Genomic DNA, 27,639 nt, shown 5'->3' with positions numbered 1-27,639 from the left:
TAGACGTGAATCAGAAAAATGGACAAAACAGAAAAAGGAAGAGAATTTGTTTTGTCCTGGTGCCAAATAATAAAGAAAATTAAAAACTAAGCCGTGTGCCGCCTCTTATTGATTAGTATTTTATGTACAGATCGTATTCCACTGCTGTATTCCTCAGAAGAATATAATTGGGATATATATGTATATTCTTTATAATAGGTATAACAACCCCTAATTAATAATATAATTCTTCATAAACCTGCCACAACCTTATTCTAATTGTTTAGTGGGGACAAAGGTTCCCAACATAGGCATTACTTCTGTGATTCTGTCCTGCCAAAAGTAACAGTTGCTTCTAGGTGATACACTTAATATCATTTGATACACAGCAAAATGTTATAGCCGATACAATTGTTGCTTTATTGAACAGAATGTCTTGCTGTGTTGTAATTCTACCACCATATCATTGGAGGTCTGCAGTACCTCCTTCCAGATGGAATACAATTATAAATATTTCTTATCATAGGCAAGAAAACACAGTGGAAGTCTTTCATATGTATACATACACGCATGTAACGTTATTGATTGTAACATGTAACCTTTTAAGCCAATAATAAAATTGCACACTAATAATACCTAGACCATTCAAAAAGGGATTAGATCACATTCCCTTATTTGATTTATTAGGTGTTTATGTGTTATACGTCCCTCATGCTTGGTTGATATCAAATTATATCTGTAATAAACTCATACCAATGTTACATTTCACATCCCTCACATCTATGTGGATTATAGGGCAATTCAGGAGCTGTTACACAGATGCAATGATAGCATAGGACAATTATATGCTCCTCTGTATTGATAGTACTTGCATTCAGTGTCCTATAAATTAATACACAGCAGGCATGATCCTAATCTCTGTTGCCAGACGCCACGGACATATATCAGAAAGCTAATGCTATCTGTATTGATCTATGTTTATATATTATTTGCCCCACAAGGAAAGTGGTGCGTCCGTACTCAGCTGATATCAAATTATATCTGTAATGTGCTCCTACTGTTATTACATTCCACATCCCACATGTCTATAAAAATTATAGGGCAATTCAAGAGCTGTTACACGAGTATAGTAATAATGTTGAGCAATTATATATTCCTCTATACTAACAGTACTCGTATTTGGTATCCCATAATTTAGTACACGGCTGATATGATCCTAATCTCTATTGCTGGACGCCACAGACATATGCAATGGAACTAGTGCTGTTTGTATTGCGGGCTGCCGTAAATCACAGCATCGCACTGCACCAACTGATGTCTAAACGTGCATAGGTGTAACGTTAACATGCGCTACGGTTAGCAGGTAACACAATGGAATACACATTCTAATTAATCACATTTCATTCTTTCTAGCGGCGCACGGCTATTCCCCTATGCACATTTCACTCTATGTTAGAGCTTTGTCAGGGCTCTAGTGACCGGCGCTCGCCTCATCGTCAGTTTATATAAGGGGAGGGGGCCAGTAAGGACCTGTTACAATCTCCGTAGCCAATCAATAATGCGGGCTGGAGATTTTCAAATCCCCAGTCCGTTGCCGCATACCTCAGCGGCTCCGTCCTCCGGCAATTGCTAATTTACTGCTCGGCGTGAGCATACAGGTGCACCTAATCATCACGTCTCCGTGTTGTTCTATATACATATAGGAGACCCTGTATTCTGGATATATGATAATCAGACCACTGTATCAATCTATATATTGCAAACTCCACAATAATAGCGTTATTATAAAGGGGCAACATGTAGTATAAGTAGAGTTAATTTCCAAAGGGGAATAATTAATGATATACTGATATATATATATATATATATATATATGTGAAATAAATAGAACGTTATGGATAAATTCACAGTCCCTGATTAACAATATGTTAATTCCACGGCTACACGTCCATACATATAAAGAGCTTTCATGATTTGTTATTATAATCAAACTTGTGTACAATTAAATCATTACTACAGACAGATATTCCCTATACTCTATAGCCTTTAAATTAAATACCTGCTTATTTCAATTATGTCTCCTTGATCTTATAGATGAACTATGGTATATTTTAATCATCATGAAATTTAAATAAAAGATATTTGAATAAAAAAAATTATATTCTATTATTTCTATTTGCTTAATTACTGTATCCCTTTAATCCTATCATTGAGATCATACTATAAAAAATATATTCAATTAAATATCGTGAAGTGTGAAAATATATTACTATAATTAAGTATAATATTTCTTGTGGTTGTATGTGAGTGTATATGTGAAGTGATACATGATTAAATTGACTTATGAAAAATATTACTGGTGTGTTAGGCTGTGAAAAATATTAGGATCCCATTACCAAAAAGAGGGAAAATGAAAAACAAAAAAACAAAATATATATTGTGAAAAACGATGTGAAAGTGTCAAAAAAAAGGGAGGGGGGACATCATTATATCTCATTAGAATGAATAAATTGCTTTCTTAAAAAAAAAATATGAATAGAAACAGTGACATACGTGCTGGTACTTGTATAAGTGCGTTCTTACTCCACACTCTATACCAGTTGTAGAATATATAATATATCATTCTAAATTACTTCCAATCCATATTATTCTTGAAAAATATTGAGATATGGGGGACATACATAATATTGTCAGATATTATATTATGTCATAAGGTATGATATACACTATAAGGCATATAATCATACCTACTGGGTTGAAATTTAAACAAAAAGCAAGTATATCGTTAGATGGATCTTATAATTTGATACATAAGTATCTTATATCTAGTATTATTTACCCTTCTATGTTTAATAACTCAAATGAGCATGGGTTTACACCCCCACATTCATGAGAACATATCTAAGCTTCTCTAATGTCTAGTGTAAACTGATTAAAGTATCCGTAATAAATTACCCATTCAATGACAGTGTAGAGTCCACCCAACTCCATTTACAGGGTCCTAATCTCATAAAATTCCTTGAAAAGGTAAGTATGTAATTTGTTATTCCTATGATCAAAAAATGAATATTTGACTGTATCCATTCTCATCTATATATCCACCAATATATGCCATAAAGACATGTTCTCAGGATAAATGCATATCTAATTTCTTCTCATATATGGATCCCCTCTTTTATACTGAGTGGTTAAATTTGAACTCCAAATTATAGAAAAGATGAATATTGTATTTCCTCATTTAATCCATGTGGTGTTAAGCTGTCCATGAGGAAAATATGTCTGGATTCCCTTTTCAAAAGCTCCTTAGTAATGTTACCTCCTCTTATCCCCAACTCGACCTTCTCGAGGCCGTAAATTTTCATTTGTTTGGGGTCACTTCCATGTTTCCTCATAAAGTGTCGCGCTACACTGGTGAGTTGCTTCATATTGGAGTGATCTCTTCTGGCACGATTGATATTACCCACATGCTCCAGTATGCGTTGTTTAAATTGTCTCTTGGTCATCCCTATATACTTAAGTCCACAGGGGCAAGTCAAACAGTAAATGACCCCCTGGGTTGAGCAATTGATTTAATCAGGAATTTTGACCTTGGTATTATATTTGTTCTTATATTCCTTGGTTGTTTGTATATATGCACACGCTTTACATTTACCACATGTATAGCATCCTTGAATCGTCGGTTCTCGTTTCTTATTTCTCACAAAATGGCTGCGAACAAGTTTATTCTGCAAATTGGGCGATTTTCTCCAACTGGTAAGTATCCTGTCCCCAATTTCCTTCCGTAAGTCCTCATCTGTCATAAGTACATGATGGTGCTTTTGCAAGGCTTTGTTTACATCCCTCCATTCCTTACAATAAGTACTGATAAATCTTGTTTCGATCTCTGTTTTCTCCTTCTTTTTTGGAGTGAGTAGATTGACTCTAGGGACAGTCTTAGTATGATTATATGCTTTTTGTAGTTCTTTCTTGCTGTACCCCCTCTTTCTCAAACGGGTTTGTAATTCATCGGCCCTCTGCTTATACGCTGTCTCATCTGAGCAGTTCCGTCTCATTCTGATATACTCCCCTTTGGGAATCCCCCTCAGGGTGGCTGGAAGATGTGAACTGCTGTGATGCAGTATGCTGTTTGTGGCAGTTTTTTTGCGGAAGACATCCGTTCTTAACTTGTCTTCTGTTTTCGTTATGGTCAAATCTAGGAAGGTTATATTCTCTTGACTGATGTCATATGTCAATCTGAGATTCAAATCATTCTTATTGAGAACCGATATAAATTTCTCTAGATCCTCTTTCTTCCCTTCCCAGATGATCAAAATATCGTCGATAAATCTGTGCCAACTGAAGATATGTTCCGTGTATTCCGCATTGGCATCATTAAAAACCCACTCCTTCTCCCACCAACCCAGATAGATGTTAGCATAGGTTGGGGCACAAGTACTTCCCATAGTGGTCCCCCGCACTTGTAGGAAGTACTTGTCATCGAAGAGAAAAAAAAATTTTGTCAGGACAAATCTCAATAATTGTAATAGGAAGTCATCAAAATCCTGATATATGCCCATATTAAGGAAATACTTCACAGCTCTTATACCGATCTCATGGCTGATACTTGTGTAGAGTGCTTCCACATCACACGTGCACAGCCATGTATTTGGCTGTAGTGTGACATGTTCTAATTTATTCAGCACATCCATGGAATCTCGTACATATGAAGGTAATTCCAGGACAAAACGTCTTAGATTCTGATCTATGAAGATACTCTCCCTTTCAGTCAGGCTACCAATGCCTGAAATTATTGGCCTCCCAGGTGTCAGGATTCTGATTTTGTCTGTCCCCGGCGGGGGCGCTAGTGGGTCAGTGTTGGTGTGACGTAATACACGAGGAGACCGAAGCATAGTCCTGTGCATAGGCGCTGATATTTATTATGTCACAGGGATCACAAACCAATTGAATAACAGGTGCAGTGGAATGCAATTGCAGTGGAATGCAAAACCAGAAATACCAGGAAATAAATAAATATTCAAAAGTCAGTGGTAACTATGATTGAAACAAGCAGAACTCCGGTAATTGTAAAAAGTACACAGTCTCAGTATAACTCAGGATGAAATAACTTTGGAAAAACAGAACTCTGATAACTGTACAGTCTCTATGAAGCACAAGTCCAGATAGCCTTACGGGCTTAAGCAGGAGACAGTCTCTAAGCAAATAGATGTTAACTGCTGAGATGCACAGATGGTAATAATAAAACACCTGAGGAGAGTCTCTTACTGCTGGTGGATTGTGGCTGGCTGTGACTGGAGTTGTAGTTCCACAGGAACACTGGAACAGGGAGATGACTTGGAGATGCCAGAAATAGAAGACTGCTGGAAACAAAGGCTTGAAGACTGGAACCTGGAACTGGAAACTGGAACGGAACTGGAATTGCTGGGACCTGTAGTTCCACAGGTCCAATACACAGGGGTATCTCTGCAGACAGAGGACTGCAAACAGGAGACGCCTGTTCACAGAATGTGACGTGTTGTCCAAGGCGATGAGACTGAGCCAGGAACTGGAGTTTATACCCCTTGGTCTGTGATGATTGGATGTTGCATCTCTGTGAGGACACACCCTGCTGGATTAGGTGTTCAGATCAGCTGTGGGTTAGCTGAAGCACTGTGTACTCCAGGCTGCAGTAGACTGAAAACTGGAACTGGAACTGGAACAGAACTGAACTGCTGGAACCTGTAGTTCCACAGTAGTGATGCGACGGAGAATGCAGATTCCTGACACCAGGGGGGTGCTCCTTATTCTTATGCACCTTTGGTAGCATGTAATACGTTGGTGTCCTGGAGTCTTTAACATCAAGGAATTCCGCTTCCATCTTATTAATAACACCATCCTGTAACGCATTATTGACTAAAGCTGTATATTCCTTCAAAAAGTTAGCAGTAGGGTTAAAAATTAACCTTTTATAGGTGGTGGTATCTGATAGTTGTTTATATGCCTCTTTTAGGTAGAGTTCCTTACTCCATAGGACGACGTTACCCCCTTTGTCGGATGGTTTTACTATAACGTCATCCCATGAGTTAATCTCTTTGAGAGCTTCTTGTTCATCTCTACTGATGTTGTTAGTCTGACTCATGCTCTTGTTTTCAAAAATCCAATCCAATTCTTTACTCATGAGCTCAAAAAGCACATGGACAGGTGGACAGATATATGGGTTAGGGCAAAAGGTAGATTTTTTCTTTAGAATGGGTCTGGATACATTCTGTGAATCAGTTCCCACCCTATGTTCTTCGGCTAATTCCTCCAAAATGAGTAGAGCTTCCATTTCTGCCTCATCTAAAGAAGATATAAGGGATTCTCCATTTCCACCCATGCTATCATTTTCCATTCTTTTTACACTGTGAAATTTTCTGAGAAGCAATTTTCTGGTGAATAGGAACAAGTCCTTTTGAATTTCGAATCTATCAACACTTTTAGTTGGCGAGAAGCTTAAACCCTTGGAAAGGGTTGACGTATATGTTTGGGTTCCAAAATTCTATTAGTCAAATTAATAACTTGTAATTCATCCTGATCTAGGTCCTCCTGTAGGGTTGTCTGTCCCAGTCCCTTGCCTCTTTCTTTTTTCGAGTGCTTTTGCCCTCCCCGTCTGATCTTCTTCCATCTTCCGTTCCTCGATCCCCTGTCCTTAATTTGGGGCCATGATCTAAAAAACGGGCTCTCTGCCACCCCTCAACTTCTCTACCTCCTTCCCCCTCAGAGGATTCTAATTCCGATGAACTGTAGTTGATAGAGTTATCTTGATTTCTCCTTTGTGATCTCACATTCCAACTATATACCTTGTTATGGGCATAATCACTCCTATCCCTAGCAAATTTCGTCCGTTTCCGTTCCATCAACCCTTTCTCGAATCGATCTAAATCTGTTTTGTATTTTTCATATATTTTTTGAAATTCCTAATCTTTCTCATGTATTTTCAATTTCTCACTGATCTTTTCTATTTCAATTGAACAATTGTCCAAGATACGAGTATCATGTTTAACAAGAATATTCATAAGATTCTTTGAACATCCAAGAAGGGTACTTTCCCATTCCTTTTTAAGATCTTCCTCTAGCTCAAAGGAGGGGAACAGTTTTGGTCTAAGGCCCCTAGGGGTCATATCATATTTGATGTAATTGATAAATGTCATTTTACTCCAATGAGCCTTAGTTTGTTTATATAGCATATTTTTTAGCTCTGTCAGATCATCCATCCAACCTGTAGATTTATTTATACTGTAACCTTCACTAAAAAGAGATCCTTGCTCACCACTCCATCTCTCCCTCCTACTCCCTAGATCTTTACTGAGGCTAAAGCTGCTCATGTTGTACCAAATGGATAAGTATACACGTACTTAATATAATGTTACTGTTCAAATACAGAATTGGTAATATTTTTTGAGATTCTGTGCTGGGAAGAAAAGGGTTTTAGCTAAAGGCTACCCTATATACTCGAATTTGAAAGAAACAAAGAAGTCCCGCACCAGCTTAATTTGATAATAAATGATATTTGTAGGAGTATAGTCTCTCAATAACTGTATACAATACAGATATAAAATTATAGACTGGTGCTACCCACTGATCCTAAAACATGTACAGAAAGGGTGAAGAAAAGGGATCAGTTTCTCTGGGTGCACTCACTCCCAGAACCAACAAGAATTCCTGATATTGAATCTGTGTCTTTATACTTTTTTTTATATTTATATATATATATATATATATATATATATATATATATATGTATTAACACTTAATTCTTAGTACCTACCAATACCCATATGGAATGTATCAACTTTATTAGTATCCCATATGAAGTATTAAGACCCATAATTGGGCCGTAAACAGTGAAATATAAAATCTATAAAAGATAGTAGAGACGTGAGTCAGAAAAATGGACAAAACAGAAAAAGGAAGAGAATTTGTTTTGTCCTGGTGCCAAATAATAAAGAAAATTAAAAACTAAGCCGTGTGCCGCCTCTTATTGATTAGTATTTTATGTACAGATCGTATTCCACTGCTGTATTCCTCAGAAGAATATAATTGGCATATATATGTATATTCTTTATAATAGGTATAACAACCCCTAATTAATAATATAATTCTTCATAAACCTGCCACAACCTTATTCTAATTGTTTAGTGGGGACAAAGGTTCCCAACATAGGCATTACTTCTGTGATTCTGTCCTGCCAAAAGTAACAGTTGCTTCTAGGTGAAACACTTAATATCATTTGATACACAGCAAAATGTTATAGCCGATACAATTGTTGCTTTATTAAACAGAATGTCTTGCTGTGTTGTAATTCTACCACCATATCATTGGAGGTCTGCAGTACCTCCTTCCAGATGGAATACAATCTCCTGTATATTAGCCCAACTCTGTGATTCTGTGCCTGGCCGTAACGCTGGGCGGAGTCACAGGCACAGATCTGGGCAGGAGCAGTCCCCTCCCTCTCTCCGCCCAGTCCCCTCCCCATCTCCGCCCAGGGTCCTGTCTCCCTTCTTCCCGTACACTCCCTGCCCCTGGTGACATCGCAGCCGCTGACTGTGAGCGGAACTCACACTACCCGCCTCACAGTCTTGCGGCTGCCACTGAGTCAGGGGGACATGCTGAGCACTCACAGCCGCACTCGCCCCCCCTCCCACCCGCGGCAACCACCCGCGGCCCTCCCGCAGTTCCAACATCCGCGGCATCCACCCGCGGCACTCCTGCCCCCACCCGTAGCACAAACACCTGCCGCATCCGCCCCCCACCCGTGGCACTCCCGCCCCCTCCCGCAGCTCCAACATCCGCGGCATCCACTCGCGGCACTCTCGCCCCCTCCACCACCCGTAGCACAAACACCCGCCGCATCCATCCACCACCCGCGCCACTCCCGCCCCCTTCCGTAGCACAAACACCCGCGGCACCCACCCGCGGAACACCCTCCCCCTCCCCCACCCGTTACACCAACACCCGCGGCAACCAACTGCATTCGCCCCCCACCCGCACCACTCCCACCCTCTCCCCCACCCGCAGCACCAACACCCGCACCACCCACCCGCGCACCAACCTCATCCACCCACCACCCGTAGCACTCCACCCCCTCCATCACCCGCAGCACCACCCACCCGCGGCACCCACCCACCACCCGTGGCACTCTGCCCCCACCCACAGCACCAACACCCGCTGCCCCCCCCCTGCGGCACCCAACGCATCCCCCACATCCGCTCCCCCCCGCGGCACTCCCGCCCCCACCCGCAGCTCCCACACCTGCAGCACCCCCCACCCGCTGCAACCCTGCCCCTCTCCCATACCCACCTCTCCCCCCCCCCGCTACACCCCTGCACCTTTCACCCAACCCGCACCACCACCGCATCTGCGCCTCCTGCACCCACCCACCCCGCACCCCACCCCCAACCCTCGGAACCCCTGCAGCTGCCTCCCACCTCCCAACTGCACCACCACTGCTCCTGCCCCTGCCCCCCCTCCGCACCTGTCCCCCCACCCATGGCACCACACCCCCACCCCCAGCACCCCCCCTCCCCCATCCACGGCACTCCCACAGCCCTCCCACACCCACATCACCCCTGCTCCCAACCCCCCACCCATGGCACCCCCGCCACTCCCCTACGCACAGCACCCCTGCTCCCGCACCTTCACCCCTCCCCTACCTGTTGCACCCGCCCCTGCAACCGTGGCACCCTCAAACCCACCACCCCCCCAAATGCACCACACCGGCAAAACGCCCCCTCCCCCACCCGTGGCACCACTCCATCCCCACCTCTCCCCCCGATACACCCCTGCATCCTCCACTCCACCCGCACCACCACAACATCTGCCCCTCCTGCACCCTCCCCTCCCCCATCCGCAACACCCCTGCTCCTGCACCCCCTCCCCCACCCATGCCACCCCCCCAACCCTTGGAACCCCCGATGCCGCCTTCCACCCCCCATCCGCACCACCACTGCACCCGCCACTGCCCTCCCACACCTGTCCCCCACCCATGGCACCACGCCCCCACGCCCAGAACCCCCCCTCCCTCACCCACGGCACTCCCACACCAGCTTCTCCCACAGCCCCCCCAACCCTCCCAAACCCACATCACCCCTGCTCCCAACTCCCCACCCATGGCACCCCGCCCCTCCACTACGCACAGCACCCCTGCTCCCGCACCCCCACCCCTCCCCTACATGCAGCACCCCCCACCACCCGCCCCTGCAACCATAGCACCCTCACACCCACCCACCCCCAAACGCACCACCCCGGCAAACTGCCCCCTCCCCCACCCACGGCACCCCCGCCCCTCCCCCACTCCACCCCCATACCCACCTCTCCCCTGCTGCACCTCTCCACCCCACCCGCACCACCACCACATCAGCCCCTCCTGCACCCGCCCCTCCCCCATCCGCAACACCCCTGCTCCCGCACCCCCTCCCCCACCCGCGCCAACCCTCGGAAACCCCCGAAGCCGTCTCCCACACCCCAACCGCAGCACTACTGCACCCATCCCCCTGCCCCCCGCACCTGTCCCCACACCCATGGCACCACACTCCCACCCGCAGCCCCCCCTCCCCCACCCACGGCACTCCCACACCAGCTTCTCCCACAACCCCTCCCACACCCATATCACCTCTGCTCCCAACCCTCCACCCATGGCACCCCGCCCCTCCCCTACGCACAGGACCCCTGCTCCCGCACCCCCACCCCTCCCCTTCCTGCAGCACCACCCGCCCCCGCAACCGTGGCACCCTCACATCCAACTCCCACCCAACCGCACCACCCCGCCAAATGGCCCCCACCCACAGCACCCCTGCACCCGCCCCTCCCCCCCAACACCCACGCACCTGCCCCTCCACCACCCGCAACACCACCACAGCCGGCCCTCCCCAACTGCGTTAACCCCGCACCAGCCCCTCACCCACCCACAGCGCCCTCTAAACCCCTCCCCCATCCGCCCCATCTTCGCACCCGCCTCTCTACTGCCCGCGGCGCATCCGGACCCCCACCACACCCCCACAGCCACCACTCCCCCACCCACAGCACCTCCGGCCCCTCCCCCACCCCCATCATCTATAGACACCTCCCCCACCCCCAGCACTTCTACAAACCATCACCCAATCTCCCCCTCTGCAACTCCACCACCCCCTACATCGCCCCTCCCCCACACACACAGCACCGCAAGACCCCCTCCTTCATCCACAGCCTCCTGCACCTACCCCTCCACCACCAGCATCATCTACAGACCCCATCCACACCACCTCACGCCCCCCCCACCCCTGGCACCCCAACCGCAGCATCCCCACACCCGCCCCTTCCCCACCGCCGCACACCCTCCCCTGCCCCTCCCCGCCGCAGCTGCACCAACCGCCCTACCCCAACCGCGGTATCCCTGCACCGGCACCCTCCCCCACCCACCGCAGCAGCACACCTGGCCCACCACAACCGCCGTAACCCCGCACCCACCCCTCACTCATCCACAGCGCCCACGGACCCGCTCCCCCATCTGTGCCATACCCGCACCCGCCCGTACCCTGGCTACCGCACATCCACATCACCTACCCCATCCAGATCACCTACCCCACCCGCAACACCCCCACCACTCCCACAACCACAGCACCTCCCCACCCGCATTATCTACAGACACCCTCCACATCTGCGGACCTCCCACACCTGCCCCTCCCCCACCCGCAACACCTCTGTACCACCACCAGAACCACCTCCGGACTCCCTCCCCCATCCACAGCTCCCCCGCATCCACCCCTCCCCCATCCACATCTACATCCCACACCTCCCCCACCCACAGTACTTCTGAAACCCATCACCTAAGCTCACCCCCCCTGCACCTCCAAACGCACACCCCTACATCGCCCCTCCCACACACACATCACCTCCATACCCCCTCCTTCATCCACAGTCCCCCGCACCCACCCCTCCCCCACCAACAGCAACTACACTCCCCATCCGCGCCCCCTCTACACCTCCCCCTCCCCCACCCACTGCACCTCTGCACCCTTTCCGCCATCCGTGCCCCTGCACCCACCCCTCCGCCACCCACAACACCTCTGGACCCCCTCCCACGCCCACCCCTCCACCACACGTAGCACCTCGGACACCGTCCACAGCCGCTACAAGTTATTCCCTGAATCGGGCTGATCAGCCGCACGGATAGGAACCTCACTGAACCCACCCCCTTTCCAAACCCCCCAAACTTTTGTGAGTATAGTTGCTACCAATGGACATTGGATTAATTAGAAACACTAATACTGTGGCCATTTTGTGTATAAGCAACACTGCTACCTGTGCCCATTGTGTATAAGCGGCTCTGCTACCTGTGGGCACTGTGTGTATAAGCGGCTTTGCTACCTGTGGGTATTGTGTGTACACGTGGCTCTGCTACCTGTGCCCATTGTGTGTATAAGCACCTCTGCTACCTGTGGGCACTGTGTATAAGCGCCTCTGCTACCTGGGGGTATTGTGTGTATAAGCAGCTCTGCTACCTGTGGGCATTGTGTGTGTATAAGCGCCTCTGCTACCTGTGGGCACTGTGTGTATAAGCGTCTCTGCCCCCTGTGGGTATTGTGTGTATAAGCGGTGCTGCTACCTGTGGGTAATGTGTGTACATGTGGCTCTGCTACCTGTGCCCATTGTGTGTATAAGCCCCTCTGCTACCTGTGGGCACTGTGTGTATAAGCGGCTCTGCTACCTGTGGGTATTGTGTGTATAAGCGCCTCTGCTACCTGTGGGCACTGTGTGTATAAGCGCCTCTGCTACCTGGGGGTATTGTGTGTATAAGCGGCTCTGCTACCTGTGGGCACTGTGTGTATAAGCGCCTCTGCCCCCTGTGGGTATTGTGTGTATAAGCGGTTCTGCTACCTGTGGGTAATGTGTGTATAAGCGGCTCTGCTACCTGTGGGTATTGTGTGTATAAGCGGTTCTGCTACCTGTGGGTATTGTGTGTATAAGCGGCTCTGCTACCTGTAGCCATTGTGTGTATAAGCGGCTCTGCTACCTGTGGGTATTGTGTGTATAAGCGGCTCTGCTACCTGTGGCCATTGTGTGTATATTTATAAGCGGCTCTGCTACCTGTGGCCATTGTGTGTATAAGCGGCTCTGCTACCTGTGGGTATTGTGTGTATAAGCGGCTCTGCTACCTGTGGCCATTGTGTGTATAAACGGCTCTGCTACCTGTGGCCACAGCACTTTGGTATCTTATCTACAGTGCATTGCTGTTACTCATCTGGTACTTCATAATGCAGACACTAGCAATATATACTACACTCTACACTATGTTATTCATTGTGCCCTGCGGCCACTCTGCACGCCCTCACAAAGGCCTACGCCCCTTTGACAATCGCACGCCCTCCCCCCTTACAATATTTACCCACTGCCATAAAAAAATCAGGTAATACTCCATCTAAAAACAATTATAGCACAGCTGAAGCCCGTGCAGGGGATAACGGGTCGTAGCCTCTTGCAACGGTATTTTCTGTCTAACCCCTTCCCTCTCTTTATCCTCTCCTTACCACCCTGACTCTCCCTATCCTTTACCGATCGCACAGCGTTTCTGTACATTCCCTTTCTCCCTCCCCCCTATGCCTCTCTATCTTATCTCAACCGGAACCCATTTCTGTATGCCCTCTATACTGCCCTGCGTTTCTGATTCTGTTATCTACCGCCCTGCGTATGTTCAAAGGCGTGCAGAGGTTAACGGGGGGCGTAGCCCCTAACGACGGTGTGAAGAGCGCCCGAAGGGCGCGATGAATCACCTAGTTATAAATGTTTCTTATCATAGGCAAGAAAACACAGTGGAAGTCTTTCCTATATTTAGTCCTTCATATGTATACATACACGCATGTAACGTTATTGATTGTAACATGTAACCTTTTAAGCCGATAATAAAATTGCACACTAATAATACCTAGACCATTCAAAAAGGGATTAGATCACATTCCCTTATTTGATTTATTAGGTGTTTATGTGTTATACGTCCCTCATGCTTGGTTGATATCAAATTATATCTGTAATAAACTCATACCAATGTTACATTTCACATCCCTCACATCTATGTGGATTATAGGGCAATTCAGGAGCTGTTACACAGATGCAATGATAGCATAGGACAATTATATGCTCCTCTGTATTGATAGTACTTGCATTCAGTGTCCTATAAATTAATACACAGCAGGCATGATCCTAATCTCTGTTGCCAGACGCCACGGACATATATCAGAAAGCTAATGCTATCTGTATTGATCTATGTTTATATATTATTTGCCCCACAAGGAAAGTGGTGCGTCCGTACTCAGCTGATATCAAATTATATCTGTAATGTGCTCCTACTGTTATTACATTCCACATCCCACATGTCTATAAAAATTATAGGGCAATTCAAGAGCTGTTACACGAGTATAGTAATAATGTTGAGCAATTATATATTCCTCTATACTAACAGTACTCGTATTTGGTATCCCATAATTTAGTACACGGCTGATATGATCCTAATCTCTATTGCTGGACGCCACAGACATATGCAAGGGAACTTGCGAGGTCCGAAACGCGTTAAGTGTGGTCTCTACAACTCCTGCTGGTCGGACACTTACTCACCCTGCATCGCCACTCAGGAGAAGCATCTACAGGTTCCGGGACTGTGGCTGCTAATCCCTTCCTGAACTACATCAGCAGGACTTGGGTGATATGTTTGTAGTGTTCCAGTGTCGCTGCCATGAAAGGATGTTTATATGTGATTTTTATTCTTATCTGTTGTAAGTGCAATTTGTATTAAAACATTCTCCATTTTATACAAAATACTGCACTATCACTTATTCTCTGTGCTGACTCCCCCTGCAATGGTTAACACCTTATGAGGGAAGCACGATTTATTTTGATTTCAGAAATTCTTGGATGGTACTACCTTCGATATGCACGAAGAAGCTACTCACAGAAGCTTGTGATCCATTCATCATTTATAAAAGCTCAGTATTTTATATTCATTTGGAGGTGGTGCTTTGCATGTATACACCATTTTTGCATGTTTATTTTATTTTTCTTATGCACAGCCTTTGGTATATGTTTGTACATGGTTAAGCCCAATAGCGCAGGATTGAGCACGTAAAAAAACTTCTAGAATATCATTTAGTTTTCTTGAGTGTTGGATGAACACTCTATATTGCGTGTATTTCTGCTGCATGTTTTTGCTTTTAATTGCGCACATTTGTAACACCTAAAATATATCTTTCATTTGGTTCTCCTTCTCTTGCTGACTGGCTGGCTGATGCACAATCATTTGCATTTGGTCCGCCTCAAACAACCACACCCACCAGACGTCTGTTGCCCGTCTGTCCCTGGCTCCGTGCTTATCACACTTACACAATGCTATGCACTTCATCAATTAAGCAGTGGGACATTCATTCTTCAATGGAAGGTTCCCTGGTTGTTGTTGCGTTGAACCTTTCCATGAAAATAGGATTGTTTTAACAAGCCAGTCCATCCTAGCAGATTTAAATTTTTCACTACAGTGGGAGGGCTCTGTGATGTCATCGTGATGCGTCCACTGTGATGTCATCATTATGCGACACATGTGATGTCATCATTATGCGATGTGATGTCACAATGTGCTTGGCTGTACGGACTGCATTTGCTTGGCTTGCTTACTGACATCCACTTGAGGGAGACACACACCAGGAGATAGATGCAGTATATACAAACTGCAGAGGTTGTTCCTTTACTGACTGCCTCTACAGCAAACATCCACACGGACTCCTGCAGCCAGCGTGGACACCGCCACAAAAATAAAAAATATTTCCAAACCAGACCGTGTCGAAAAGCCAAGCAGAAGGATGATAATAATAGTAAGTTAGGAATTTAGGAGTTGATTTCAAAGTGGGAATGCTTGTTCGTCCGCACTTAGCATTCAGGAATTAGGCCTACATAGGCCTCACATCCAAATGGTCCCCCAGCGTTTAAATTTGCCCTGTGTAGAAGGAGGGAATTCAATGGACACAAGAAGTAGACGAAAAAAAAAGACTCCACACAGTAGTTTTCGGGTGCTTTTATTCATCCATTGTAGCATTTTGTAAGGGAAAGCAACACTTGAAGACAATTTTGCAACAGTGTAAGCCTGCTAGCAAAATCATCCCTCCCCCCAAATCCAGCAGTTTAACAATACTATGCTGCAAGAACTTTACAAATCCTGGGGAAAAGCTAAGAAATCGTAACTAATCTATTTTTGTAATACAGAATAGGAAGGTGCACCGGTCCCGGAGGTACTGCAATACCGGGTCAATGCGTGGAGTGGACAGAGCAAGCTCTTCTTCCATCTCCCTGTTCTAAAAATACATTTAATATATGGCCCCCAGATAGGGGGCGTATCAGATATTACACTGATAAGAACAGATTTTTTGATTGAAAAAGCAGTCTTTAATTAACATAAAGTAGCAAAAAACATACATATACATGACAAACACAAGTACCGTGTCGCAGCACAGCCAAAACACAGTACAGATGCAGACGGTATAGTGCAGTCGAAGAACTATGGCACAGGCCAGCCTACACTATAGTTCTCAGACTGCACTATGCATTTAAACTATACAATACAACAGTTAATGAGGCTATGGGTGTGGAGGGTAGGAGGGTGAGGGAGGGGGAATCACATGCCCGTTTTTTTATTGAAAGACAGACACATATAAGGGGAAGGGCAATAAATAGAAAGACATCAACAAAACAACAGACATTGTGAATGGGGGGGAAGGGGCCAGGGTCCCAAAGTCTCATTAATCAGTTCAAACAAGGGGAGAGGGGCAAAAGGGGGGTTTAGTCCTCTTCTTCCTCAGGGCTGTCCATGATGGAATAGTCTCTTAGCAGGCTGTGAACTAGCCTGCAACAGTCCTGGATGGACATCCTCTCCCTCCGCAGTATGAGGCGGTTCCTGGCGAGCCACAAAGCATCCTTAACACAGTTCATAAGGCGCCAGGCTTCCTGGATCGCCCCAATGGTGTGGGTGCCAGGGAATAGTCCGTAGAGTACCGAATGGTACGTGAGACAGCTCCTTGGCACACAGTTTTTCAGTTCATTTTCCAGGGCATCCAACAACTGAGCACAGGCACAGTCCCAAAATAGGTGCATAGATGTTTCCTCATGTATGATGCACCTGGGGCAATGTCTATACCTGCACAGGTTCCAGGAGTGCATGAATGACCTGAGGGGCAAACCTCCTTGAATGGCCATCCACGACAGGTCTTTGTGTCTGTTTGTGAGCCTTTTGGAGGCCACATTCTCCCAGACCTGTTTGGCAGTCGCTGAAGGGAGCCCTGGAGTCGGCTCCAAATCGTCTTTAGCTCTGATGAGCTTGTAGATTGTCTTTGGCTTCCACAAGTCAGGTTTAACTCCCTCCAGTTGGTGTTCCCTCACAAACTTGGACACGTCCAGGTAGAACCATGGGGTGTTCCAGTTGTAAGGGATGGAGCTGTCCCATTTGTCCCAGCCGAGGTTCCCCCAAAGAGGCAGGAGGAAGAAACGGGACATGGAGTTTCCTGCAGAGTCTTTAAAGTTCTCACACAATGTCTGGCGGATGCAGATACACACAAAGAAGGCTCGCAGCATGGTAGGGATATCCGGGATTTCCTTTCCACCCTTGAGGGGCTCCTTGTACATAACCGATCTCTTAACTCTGTCCATCTTGGAGCCCCAGATGAAGTGAAACACTGCCCTTGTGTTGGCCCTGCAGACCGCGACCAGTGGTGGCCAGGTCTGCGCAGTGTACTGTAGAACAGGAAGGATCTCGTTGCGCAGCACAAGTGATTTCCCCTCGATGGTAAGTTCTCTGAGGCTCCACAATCCAATCTTCTGTCGAACAGTCTCCAGTCTCTCGTCCCGGCATTTCAGGGCTGCACCCTCGCCGCCGAACCAGACTCCCAGAATCTTAATGAAGTCGGGCTTGATGGCAAAAAGAAATGGTGTAGGATGACAGGTGCCACTTTCCGAAGAGCATAGCCTCTGACTTGCCGCAGTTGACTTTAGCCCCTGAAGCTCGGCCGAAGTTCTCGCAGGTCTGGACGAGTGCTGTCACCGAATGCTGATCTGCGCAGTAGACAGTGACGTCGTCCATGTACAGCGAACACTTGGCCTCTCGTCAGTCGCGACCCGGTGCGGTGATCCCTCTGATCTCTGGATTCCGTCTGATGCATACAGCCATGAGCTCTATAACACAAACAAAAAGAAGAGGTGAAAGAGGGCAGCCTTGTCTGACCCCAGACATGATGGAAAAAGGGTCAGTCTTCCACCCGTTCACCAGCACCGAGCTGTGGATGTCAAGGTACATCAGGTTAACATACGTACAAAATATTTTACCAAGGCCAAATTTATGCAGTACCCTGCCCATCAACTCATGTGAGACACGATCACAGGCCTTCTCCTGGTCAAGGCTGACCAGGGCCGCGTGAACGTTCCGGTCCTTGATGTAATGGACCGTGTCTCTGAGGATAGCAAGGCTGTCTGCAATCCTGCGACCGGGAATGCCGCAGGTCTGATCCGGGTGAATGATCTGTCCGATGACAGCCTTCAGCCTGTTGGCGAGCACCTTGGCGAGGATCTTGTAGTCCACGTTTAAGAGAGAGATGGGCCTCCAATTTTTCAGCTCACATCTCTCCCCCTTATGCTTATACAAGATCGTGATCATTCCCTCCCTCAGCGATGGGGGCATTTTGCCCTCCACCACCATCTCCCCATACAGCTCGAGCAGGTCTGGTCCAATGAGGTCCCACAGCGCTACACAGAGCTCTGCTGGGAGACCATCACTGCCCAGGGTCCTGCCCAGCCTAAAGGATCTGGCGGCAGAGTGAAACTCCTCCAACGCCAAGGGAGCATCCAGGGCTGCTTCACCTGCAGGATCAATGGTGTTAGTGATACCTGACAGGAACTTATCAGCCTCCTCACTGTCTGTTGTCTTAGGGGAGTAGAGGTCGCTGTAGTAGTCTCTGATGACTTTCATCACGCCCTCCTTCCCCTGTCTGGGAATGCCGGTCTCATCTCGCAGCTCAGTCAGGGGCGTGTGGACAGAGTGGAGTTTTCTTAAAAAGAAGAGTTACATTTCTCATCCTTGTCCAGGTTCTCCACCTTGGAACGGAAGACGATACGTCTGGATTCCTCCTCAAAGTGCCTTTTCAGGCCCCCTTTGGTCTCATCCAGCTCGTCTCTCACGTCCCAGCCGCACCGTTGGAGGTCCAGTAGGGACTGCAGTTGTCTTTGCAGTCTCCTGAAGTTCCTCTTTCGGTCGCACGCCTGTTGTCTGACTTTCACCTGAAAGAAATTGCGAATTTTAGCCTTAACATATTCCCACCAGTCACTTATACAGTCAAAATAACATTTGTCATTTTTCCATGTGATGTAGGCATCCTTCAGCTCCGCCAGCACATCCTCTCTTTCCAGTAGGGCACAATTCAACTTCCAGGAGCCTGGGCCAGGTGAGTACCCACTGCCCAGGACTGCTTGGAAGAGAATGGCCCTGTGGTCTGAGAAGAAGCAAGGGACCATCGTATGCCTAGTCTGCTTCACTGCTCTAGAGGTAAACACAAAGGCAATGCGGGAACGCACAGAGCCATCGGGGCGGCTCCACGTCTAATTCACGGAGCCAGCCCCCATGTAGCCCATAGCGTCCCGCATTGATGCTTCGGTCACCATTTCTATAAGCAGTTTAGACGTCACATCAAGCTTGGTAGAGTTGCTGGTGCTGCGTCCATCCTCCTCCATGGTGCAGTTGAAGTCTCCTGCCATCACTACCGCCCTAGTGGTTGCGAGCTGCAGTCGCAGGGTCTGGAAAAGCTCCAAATGCTCATTCTTGCCAGGGGGTGCATACACGCAGATTAGCCTAATAGGCTCACCTGCCCAGGAGCCGTCTACTACAAGCAATCTGCTGCAGACGAGCTCCTGAACAGAATCTAGCGTGAAGAGGCTCCCCCTAATAAGAATGGCGACCCCTGCAGACTTACACTCACCCCCACCGGACCAATAGGAGGCGCAGTGAGACCACTGCCTGCCCAGATGTCTTCTAAGCTTATCCTTAATACTCCTCACATTAATGGTGAAAATAGAAAAAGACGCCATTAGTTGGGGAAAAAAAGAGAGGCTAGGCAACAGTTACAATTCAACATTTACGTTACCACTCCGTCAGGCGGTACTTCCTCGACATCAGGTGCCGGGTCACCCTGCTCGGGTTGCGGCGAGTCGTCTCCTAGTATCTGGTCGAGTATGTTGGCGGCGTTGGCATCGAGCTCCTCCTCCTCCCTGATTGCTTCCGTCAACGCCTCCATTTCTTCCTCCAGATCCTGGATCAGCTCAACCACCAGTTTCTTTGAATAGTCAGGGTCGGCAACTGGGCTGTCGAGCCCCTTCCTCTTGCAATTCCTCGTCTTTTCGGCACCTGCAGTGGGCTTAAGAGGGGGAAACTCTTCCAGGGAAGAGAGGGCAGGGGTGGGCAGGGCAGGTGGGAGAGTCGGAGGGGTGTTTAGGAGGGGTTGTGACAGGGGTAGGGATGGGAGTCTCTGCCACAGAGGGTGGGGTGGTGGTGGTGGTGGAAGGGGGAGGAGTGAGGGGGGTGGAAGGTTTCTTACCCTCCTAAGGCTGCTGTTTCTTCTGTGCTGCTGCTGCTGCCGAGGGCGGCAGCTTGGCAAGGGAGTCCCGTCCGGTCACCACTGCTGATTAGGTTCTCGCCCTACTGGGGCAGTCCCTGTAGACGTGGTCCACCTTATCACACAGGTTGCAGGTTTTCCTCGTGGGTCAGTCTTCTGTCTCATGGCTGGCCATGTGGCAATTCCTGCATGCCGGAACCTTGCAGTCCTTCATCACATGGTCCTACCCGCCACACTCCTGCAGTTGCGTGGCTGGTCAGTGTAGTGAAGAATTCCTTGGGATCCCCCCAGGGAGAAGCACTGTGGGAGGTGCTTGACTCCTTCTGGGCACGAGGTGTCCTTTTGCAGGATGACGATCACCGCCCACTTTCCGGTCTAGCATCCTTTCCCGTCCAGAACCCTTGTGGGGTTTTTCTTGACGGAGCAGAAATAGATGAGAAAGGTGACGATGTCTCTGATGGGCGTGTGTTGGTTGCGCATTGAAACCGTCACCCGCCTTTCCTCTCTTTGAATAGGGCAATTGCCCACAAAGCGAGAGAAAGGGGACCCAGGCCTCGCCGCTTTCACTGCCTCCCAGTACCTCTTGCAGATGGTAATGGAGGGGAGCGTCATGTAGAAAATCCCCTTCAGGTAGTTCTGGATGCTGAGGGTTTCAGCGGTCGAGAAGCCCTGGTTGAGGATCATCTTCTTTCCAAATGTCTTAACCGACATGTCCGGCATCCGTCCATCCACCTCCTTCAGCTTCATCACCACGGTAAGCCTCATCCAGGGCTCCAGAGACGGTTTGTCCGTGGAGCTCACCTGGGTGGGCGCCGCTGGTGATGTCGCTGCAGGGGTGGTGGCGCTGGATGCGGCTGATCCGGTTGAACCTTTGGCGGGTTTCTTTGCTGTCTTCGCCGGCTTCTTCCTGGCAAGGGGGGCTGGAGCACAGGCGGGAGCTGGAGCAGCGGGGGCTGGAACAGCAGGGGCTGGAACAGTGGTGGCTGGGCGAAGGCCCTTTTCTCCACGCAGTCTTGCTGGCAGGGGAGGGTATCTTCTCCAGAGGGCAGAGCAAACAAGTCTTACCCTCTGCTGCAGCTGGGGGGCGATGCAAATCTTCTCCCTCTTCAAGCGATCTCCTTCTTCTCGCAGTCTCTGCTTCGTTTCTTCTGGCTTCTCGGCCTGGTACAGCTTAGTTCTGAGAAGGACAGTTGGCGGTCCAAGAAACAAGGCAGCACTGTCAGTCAGCCTAAACTAATAAGAACAGATTTTTGATTTAAAAAGCAGTCTTTATTTGACATAAAGTAGCAAAAAACATACATAAACATGACAAACATAAGTACCATGTCGCAGTACAGCCAAAACACAGTACAGATGCAGATGGTATAGTGCAGTCGAAGAACTATGGCACAGGCCAGCCTACACTATAGTTCTCAGACTGCACTATGCATTTAAACTTAACAATACAACAGTTAATAAGGCTATGGGTGTGGAGGGAAGGAGGGTGAGGGAGGGGGAATCACATGCCTGAAGCTTTTTTGAAAGACAGACACATAAGGGGAAGGAAATATAGAAAACCACAGCACTCGCCACCCCAGAAGCGGGGTGCAGTGTCTGCACTCACCACTCATAGGGTGGGGTGCATGCAGCCCATGGCCACCTACCCAAATACATACAAAATAGAGAATTAAGCACTCACCATAGCAAGCTCACTTGTCCTCACACAACATCAATAAATAAATGATGGGGGTTTAGTTGGTGGATTGGCCAATGCACGGAAGCCTGCATACCGATTTTCAAGGTACCCCACCTTCATGCAGGTCCTACACTATCACAAAGCCTAAAGAATTAAAACCTGGCAACTGTATCACATATAATATAACTGCAAATATGCCCACTAGGTTTAATGTATGCCTGCCACATATCTAGTGGCTTTTAAAGGCATACTAGTCACCTGACACAGCCGATAAATTACTAAGGAGCAGCTGACACAGGTTTAGAACAATTAAGATTACACAGGGGTGCATGAAAAGGCCTGTGACATGGTTAATAAGAGTTAACCAAAGATTAACCCCAAAATATACAAACAAATATAGAAAACCACAGCACTCGCCACCCCAGAAGCGGGGTGCAGTGTCTGCACTCACCACTCATAGGGTGGGGTGCATGCAGCCCATGGCCACCTACCCAAATACATACAAAATAGAGAATTCAGCACTCACCATAGCAAGCTCACTTGTCCTCACACAACATGAGTGGTGAGTGCAGACACTGCAGTCAGCTGCTCCTTAGTAATTTATCGGCTGTGTCAGGTGACTAGTATGCCTTTAAAAGCCACTAGATATGTGGCAGGCATACATTAAACCTAGTGGGCATATTTGCAGTTATATTATATGTGATACAGTTGCCAGGTTTTAATGCTTTAGGCTTTGTGATAGTGTAGGACCTGCATGAAGGTGGGGTACCTTGAAAATCGGTATGCAGGCTTCCGTGCATTGGCCAATCCACCAACTAAACCCCCATCATTTATTTATTGATGTTGTGTGAGGACAAGTGAGCTTGCTATGGTGAGTGCTGAATTCTCTATTTTGTACATAAGGGGAAGGGCAATAAATAGAAAGACATCAACAAAACAACAGACATTGTGAATGGGGGGAAGGGGCCACGGATCCAAGTCTCATTAATAAGTTCAAACAAGGGGAGAGGGGCAAAAGAAGGGGGGTTTAGTCCTCTTCTTCCTCAGGGCTGTCCATGACGGAATAGTCCCTTAGCAGGCTGTAAACCAGCCTGCAACAGTCCTGGATGGACATCCTCTCCCTCCGCAGTATGAGGCAGTTCCTGGCGAGCCACAAAGCGTCCTTAACACAGTTCATAAGGCGCCAGGCTTCCTGGATCGCCCCAATGGTGTGGGTGCCAGGGAATAGACCGTAGAGTACCGAGTGGTACGCGAGACAGTTCCTTGGCACACAGTTTTTCAGTTTGTTTTCCAGGGCATCCAACAACAACTGAGCACAGGCACAGTCCCAAAACAGGTGCATAGATGTTTCCTCATGTATGATGCACCTGCGGCAATGTCTGTACCTGCACAGGTTCCGGGAGTGCATGAATGACCTGAGGGGCAAACCACCTTGAATGGCCATCCACGACAGGTCTTTGTGTCTGTTTGTGAGCCTTTTGGAGGCCACATTCTCCCAGACCTGTTTGGCAGTCGCTGAAGGGAGCCCCAGAATCGGCTCCTAATCCTCTTTAGCTCTGATGAGCTTGTAGATTGTCTTTGGCTTCCACAAGTCAGGTTTAACTCCCTCCAGTTGGTGTTCCCTCACGAACTTTGACACGTCCAGGTAGTACCATGGAGTGTTTCAGTTGTAAGGAAAGGAGCTGTCCCATTTGTCCCAGCAGAGTTTCCTCCAAAGAGGCAGGAGGAAGAAACAGGACATGGAGTTTCCTGCAGAGTCTTTAAAGTTCTCACACAATGTCCGGCGGATGCAGTTACACACAAAGAAGGCTTGCAGCATGGTGGGGATATCAGGTATTCCCTTTCCACCTTTGAGGTGCTCCTTGTACATAACCGATCTCTTAACTCTGTCCATCTTGGAGCCCCAGATGAAGTGAAACACTGCCCTTGTGATGGCCCTGCAGACCGCGACCAGTGGTTGCCAGGCCTGCGCGGTGTACTATAGAACGGGAAGGATCTCGTTGCGCAGCACAAGTGATTTCCCCTCGATGGTAAGTTCTCTGAGGCTCCACAATCCAATCTTCTGACGAACAGTCGCCAGTCTCTCGTCCCAGCATTTCAGGGCTGCACCCTCGCCACCGAACCAGACTCCCAGTATCTTAATGAAGTCGGGCTTGATGGCAAAAGGAAATGGTGCAGAGGATGACAGGTGCCACTTTCCTCTGACTTCCCGCAGTTGACTTTAGCCCCTGAAGCTCGACCGAAGTTCTCGCAGGTCTGGACGAGTGCTGTCACCAAAAGATACTCCGCACAGAAGACGGTGACGTTATCCATGTACAGCGAACACTTGGCCTCTCGTCGGTCACGACCCGGTGCGGTGATCCCTCTGATCTCTGGATTCCATCTGATGCATACAGCCATGAGTTCTATAACACAAACAAAAGAAAGAGGTGAAAGACAGAATGGAAAAGGGGTCAGTCTTCCAGCCGTTCACCAGCACCGAGCTGTGGATGTCAAGGTAAATCAGGTTAACATACATACAAAACATTTTACTGAGGCCAAATTTATGCAGTACCCTGCCCATCAACTCATGTGAGACACGATCAAAGGCCTTCTCCTGGTCAAGGCTGACCAGGGCCACGTGAACGTTCCGGTCCTTGATGTAATGGACCGTGTCTCTGAGGAGAGCAAGGCTGTCTGCAATCCTGCGAGCAGGAATGCCGCAGGTCTGGTCCGGGTGAATGATCTGTCCGATGACATCCTTCAGCCTGTTGGCGAGCACCTTGGCAAGGATCTTGTAGTCCACGTTTAAGAGAGAGATGGGCCTCCAATTTTTCAGCTCACATCTCTCCCCCTTATGCTTATACAAGATCGTGTTCATTCCCTCTCTCAGCGATGGGGGCATTTTGCCCTCCACCACCATCTCCCCATACAGCTCGAGCAGGTCCCTTCCAATGAGGTCCCACAGCGCTACACAGAGCTCTGCTGGGAGACCATCACTGCCTGGGGTCCAGCCCTGCCTAAAGGATCTGGCGGCAGAGTGAAACTCCTCCAACGCCAAGGGAGCATCCAGGGCTGCTTTACCTGCAGGATCAATGGTGTTAGTGATACCTGACAGGAACTTATCAACCTCCTCACCGTCTGTTGTCTTAGAGGAGTAGAGGTCGCTGTAGTAGTCTCTGACGACTTTCATCACGCCCTCCTTCACCTGTCTGGGAATGCCGGTCTCATCTCGCAGCTCAGTCAGGGGCGTGTGGCCAGAGTGGAGTTTCCTGAAAAAGAAAGAGTTACATTTCTCATCCTTCTCCAGGTTCTCCACCTTGGAACGGAAGACGATACGTCTGGATTCCTCCTCAAAGTGCCTTTTCAGGCCCCCTTTGGTCTCATCCAGCTCGTCTCTCACATCCCAGCCGCACCGTTGGAGGTCCAGTAGGGACTGCAGTTGTCTTTGCAGTCTCCTGAAGTTCCTCTTTCGGTCGCACGCCTGTTGTCTGCCTTTCACCTGAAAGAAACTGCGAATGTTAGCCTTAACATATTCCCACCAGTCACTTATACAGTCAAAATAACATTTGTCATTTTTCCATGTGATGTAGGCATCCTTTCTGCTCCGCCAGCACCTCCTCTCTTTCCAGTAGGGCACAATTCAACTTCCAGTAGCCTGGGCAAGGTGAGAAACGACTGCCCAGGACTCCTTGGCAGAGAATGGCCCTGTGGTCTGAGAAGAAGCAGGGGACCATTGTATGCCTAGTCTGCTTCACTGCTCTAGAGGTAAATACAAAGTCAATGCGGGAACGCACACACAGAGCCATCAAGGCGGCTCCACGTCTAATTTACGGAGCCAGCCCCCATGGAGCCCATGGCATCCCGCAATGATGCTTCGGTCACCATTTCTATAAGCAGTTTAGACGTCACATCAAGCTTGGTAGAGTTGCTGGTGCTGCGTCCATCCTCCTCCATGGTGCAGTTGAAGTCTCCTGCCATCACTACCGCCCTAGTGGTTGCGAGCTGCAGTCGCAGGGTCCGGAAAAGCTGCAAATGCTCATTCTTGCCAGGGGATGCATACACGCAGATTAGCCCAATAGGCTCACCTGTCCAGGAGCCGTCTACAACAAGCAATCTGCCGCAGACGAGCTCCTGAACAGAATCTAGCGTGAAGAGGCTCCCCCTAATAAGAATGGCGACCCCTGCAAACTTACACTAACCTCCACCGGACCAATAGGAGGCGCCGTGAGACCACTGCCTGCCCAGATGTTTGTAGGACTTGGAGAAGGGAAGAGAGCATTCCTGCAACATATACACATCACATTTCTGACTTCCTAAGAAAGTAAACACAGATTGTCTCCTAAGCTTATCCTTAATACTCCTCACATTAATGGTGAAAATAGAAAAAGACGCCATTAGTTGGGAAAAAAAGAGAGGCTAGGCAACAATTCAACATTTACGTTACCACTCCATCGGGCGGGGCTCCCTCGCCATCGGGTGCCGGGTCGCCCCGCTCGGGAGGCAGCGAGTCATCTCCTAGTAGCTGGTCGAGTATGTTGGCGGCATTGAAATCGAGCTCCTCCTCCTCCTCCCTGATTGCTTCCGTCAACGCCTCCATTTCTTCCACCAGATCCTGGATCAGCTCGACCGCCAGTATCTTGGAGGATTCAGGGTCCGCAGCTGGGCTGTTGAGAACCTTCCTCTTGCAACTTCGTCTTTTCTGTACCTGCAGCGGGTTCAGGAAGGGGAAACTTTTCCAGGGAGGAGAGGTCGAGGACAGTGGTGGAGGAGGTGGGAGGGGCAGTGGGGTGGGTGGGAGGGAGAGGTAGGAGGGGTTGTGACAGATGCAGGGATAGAGGTTTCTGTCACAGGGGGTGGGATGTGGGAGGGGAGGGAGGTGGAAGGTTTCTTACCCTCCTGAGGCTGCTGTTTCTTCTGTGCTGCTGATGCCGGGTTGGCCGCTTGGCAAGGGAGTCACGTCCGGTCACCACCGCTGAGTAGGTTCTCGCCCTACTGGGGCAGTCCCTGTAGACGTGGTCCACCTTACCACACAGGTTGCAGGTTTTCCTCGTGGGGCAGTCTTTTGTCTCATGGCTGGCCAAGTGACAATTCTTGCAAGCTGGGACCTTGCAGTCCTTCATCACGTGGTCCTTCCCACCACACTTCCTGCAGTTGCGTGGCTGGTCAGCGTAGTGTAGAAGTCCTTGGGATCCCCCCAGGGAGAAGCACTGTGGGAGGTGCTTGACTCCTTCTGGGCACGAAGTGTCCTTTTGCAGGGTTACGATCACCGCCCACTTTCCGGTCCAGAATCCGTTCCCGTCCAGAATCCTTGTTGGGTCTTTCTTGACGGAGCAGAATTGGCTGAGGAAGGTGACGATGTCTTTGATGGGCGTTTGTGGGTTTTGC

At 48.6% G+C, this 27,639-nt stretch overlaps 1 pseudogene; it reads right to left on the bottom strand.

Moving 5' to 3' along the window:
* Window positions 1-16,216: 16,216 nt before the first annotated feature.
* Window positions 16,217-16,390, bottom strand: LOC134899683 (U2 spliceosomal RNA; annotated as a pseudogene).
* Between the last annotated feature and the right edge of the window lie 11,249 nt (window positions 16,391-27,639).

Source organism: Pseudophryne corroboree, chromosome 3 (genome assembly GCF_028390025.1).
Source record: "Pseudophryne corroboree isolate aPseCor3 chromosome 3, aPseCor3.hap2, whole genome shotgun sequence".
Taxonomy (NCBI): Eukaryota; Metazoa; Chordata; class Amphibia; order Anura; family Myobatrachidae; genus Pseudophryne; species Pseudophryne corroboree.
This window is presented reverse-complemented; position numbering and strand designations above follow the sequence as displayed.